Here is a 4,070-nt window from a genome sequence, read left to right as displayed (position 1 = left end):
ATATAAAGTATCTTTTAGAGATAATCTATGCGTGCAAAAGTTGAAAATAAAAAACTTTTTTACACCTCCTTTTCTGGTCTATATCAACAATGTTCTTTTGCAAAACACTACATATCACACCTAATTTTACAGCATACAACCATGATTAACCATACACACTAATTGTATACTTAGCTTCCTCAAGAACTATCTACACACCATTAGTATTTATTTAGCATTTTCTAGTTGGCGGATGCTTACATGCACCCATATTATTTATTTATTTATAAATAATGTTACATGACTAATAAATATGATTAATTTTTGTCAATATTAGACTAATAATAATTTATACTTATTTTTATAAAGATTTTGTACACAAAAAATATATAATTTGAATATATATTTACCAGAGTTTGCATATATAAATCAATACAATTTGTACTAATATTTTAAAAAGTTTACATATATGAATTAATAAAATTTATTTATTTAAGATAATTTAATATTTATACTGATCAAATAATGACTAAAAATACTAAAAATTACTAATATCCAAAAATTTCTTTTATACAACTAAAAAGATTTACAACATTAGAATTTTGTAACAAAATATAAAGAGTCAAATCTCAAAGTAGTTTTTGAACTCGTCTCTAATCTTAAAGTTGTTTTAAATTTGTCTCTAAATTTAACCACGGTAGTTCTAAAGTATCTTTTAAGATATTACAAGCAATGGTATAACATGTTGCAATATAATTCCAGGATTAGAATTTTGGATGTTAGACTTGTTAAGTTTAGATGTTAAATTTGTTGAATAAGAAATGCTAAATACCATAAGAGATTTATTGTTTTTAACTATCATTTTTAGTTATTAACTAGATTTTTTTTAGTTTAGTAATTCAACAACGAGAAAATATAGGAAAAAAACCTTTCTTTTTTAACAACGTAAACAATAGATAAAAAAGATGAAAAAAGTTTTTGATATGATAGATCCACACAAAAGATTTCTTTTTTTTTTATTCTTTTTCTTTTCTCTTATTTTCTCCTAAACCATAAACCATGTAAGGCAAGCACTACTACATTTCTATTTCGTGGGACTTTAAAAAATCTGTACATGTTAGGTAAAAGAAGAAAAACCATAGCTGAAATCCAAATGAATGTCATTTTCTACTTTTCTAGTTAGTCACACCTACTCAAATATCAGCAGAAAGCAAAATTGCCTAAATAGGAAGTTTGAATTCAAATTTGTTTACTATAATCGGATATTTATATAAAAACAAAAATAAGTTATACAACAAAGACACGTGAATAGGCTGCAAATAACTAACCATAGTTATAATAGTCACAAAAAAAATATATATTGACAAATTTATAGAATCTACTTGGATATAATTATATAAATAATTTTTTTTATACTAATAAATTATTATCTAACATCTAACTCAATCTTAAAAAAAAAAACTCATATATCAGAATAAAAATCACACAAAAATATCTAAATATACCAGAAATTAGGTATTTAAATATTAGGATTTTAAAAAAAAAATAAAAAGATAACAAAAAAATTCAGACCAAAACAGCCAAAATCTTCATTTTCTTAATTGCATATATAGATAATTGTACATGTATTTTAGAATTGCATTCATTTTCTTAGTTCTAGATGTAATAATCAAATATTCATTTACTTTAACATATAGATAATCGTACATGTATTTAATTTAAAGCTCACACACTTAAATATATAAAATAATAAATATAAAGAATAATATAAAAACAGTGTTTTTCATTGCATTATTATTATTATTACTTAGGGAAAAAAAGAGGATCAATATACGGTGAATAAAGTTAAGGGAGTTCACCTTTACTAATTACTATTAACATACCATACCTAAATTTATATATAAGATGCAATTTGTGTTTATGTAAAAACTAAAAAGAAGTTCCCGGAGAAGATAAAGTAGAATCTAATCCATTCACGAGGAGAATAGAGAAGGGTATAGCTAAGTTATATGCTCAAAATCAAAATTTATATATTAAAAGAAAAATTATATAATCTATCTCAAACATATGAAACACACAAAATATTAAATATTTTTAACTATATGGAAGTACTAAAGAAAATATTAATCTGGTCATAATATATATTCGTTACCAACGTTAATATCTTAGTTGTCAAATTATTTTGGTTTGAGTCAAATAGATCTATTAAGAGATCCAAATCTTTTTTTTTTAAAATATTTACAAGAAACAAATATAAAATAGAACAAACGAAATTATTAAACTAATTATGTGATTATCAAATCTAAATTTATAAATGATGTTATTCAAGGGTCGAAGGAGTGTAATTTTACTTTTTCTAAATAATGAATTTGAAAAGAAATTCAATTTTTCTTAGAACTTTCTAAATTTAATTAGTTTCAATTTATAATTCTGAAAGATTATATAATTTTTGTGTTTTATATGTTTGAGATAGATTATATAATTTTTCTTTTAATACATAAATTTTGATTTTAAGCATATAACTTTGTTTAAGTTAAGAAATACATACATTTCAATTTTGAGAATATATATTCTAGCAAAATATGATAATGTAAGAAAAATGTTTTAGAATAGAAAAGAATAAGAGAGATTTTGAGAAGATTTAAAGGAGAGAGATAATTTTATTGACAAAATTTTTAAGAAAAAGAGATACCATTACTAATTTTTTGTTTGTCAATTACATTTCTATTAAAATTAGTAGTATAAAAAAATATTTCAAATTTAATATTATCAAGAAAAAATTAAAAAAAATTATATAAGGACTAATTTGATTATTTTTTAAAATTTTAGAGATGAAAATGACTTACGTCTGAACTTTCAAGGACTATTTTGGTTAAAAATAACTTTTTTACATGTCAAGTAACACGTGGCATGCCACGTGTCATTGATCTGACACGTCAACCAATCATATTTTGACACGTGTCATCACCCGCCACGTCATCATGTGCCACGTGGCACTTAACGTGACACGTCATCACTCAACTGACGGAAGGACTAACGTGACTAAGTCGTGTATCTTTCGGGGACGATTTTTATTAACTTTATTTTTCGAGGACCAAAATGGAGATCGGAGTATCTTTCAGGGACGATTTTGAGTATTAACTCTTATTATGTATTTATTTTCCTCCATCCAATGTAAGGGTGCTCTTTCAAAAACAATAAATGAATGAAGTAGTGTATTAGTGTATTAACTTTTGTGTGTCAAACTCGTTTGCCAAAGAGAAAAAAAAATAAATAAAGTTACAAATAAGAGGCAACGCAAATAAGAAGTACCCAAAAATATATTCTTGTAAATATTATTGTATTCTTGTTTAGTAAAAAATAGAAAAAAAGACTGTTCTACACGTTTACTAAAAACTTGTGTATCAGGAATCGCCCCCATTTTTGGAAAACAAATCAATCTCCCTTACACTTTTGAGATTTGGACAAAATCCAATTACACATCTACAAACAATGAATAAATGTTGATGCTTACACACCTAATTTAATTTTACACTTTTTACTTTTTCTTCCTTTTTTTTTTTTATCTTGTTCCTTCCATATTAGTTAATTAACCACATTGAAAATATATGATATGTGTGTATGTATAACACACAATAAGCTAAGCATATAGTCGATTTCATTCATTTTCTTCATTTCTTCATGTATTACAAAATAACTATATATTAGTATTATTATTCTAGAATAAGAAAAAATTTTATTATTCCATCTTATTAGTTTTAAGTTTCAAGATATCTTAAATTTTAATTAACATGCATTATTGGCTATTATTGTTGGATAAATAAATAGGTAATGAAGAGTGATAATAAGTCATTCTATCTAATAAACAAGTATATGTTTATATACTTTTACAAAATTGTCATGTTATAATATAGGAAAAGTATACGTAACAAACAATATTTTTGAATAATGTGTAAACAATGTGAATTAATAGGGTTAAAAGAGTAAATTTAATTAGTAGCATTAAATTAGGGTGTAATGTATTTTCATTTGATTGATGGTTGTTCATGTTGTTCAAAATTTTCATTATTCCCCTAGCACTCCCCTATAAT

The sequence above is a fragment of the Arachis ipaensis genome, chromosome B04 (genome assembly GCF_000816755.2).
Source record: "Arachis ipaensis cultivar K30076 chromosome B04, Araip1.1, whole genome shotgun sequence".
NCBI classification, from domain to species: Eukaryota; Viridiplantae; Streptophyta; class Magnoliopsida; order Fabales; family Fabaceae; genus Arachis; species Arachis ipaensis.
The sequence above is the reverse complement of the archived record's forward strand: the minus strand, read 5'-3'. Positions refer to the sequence as shown.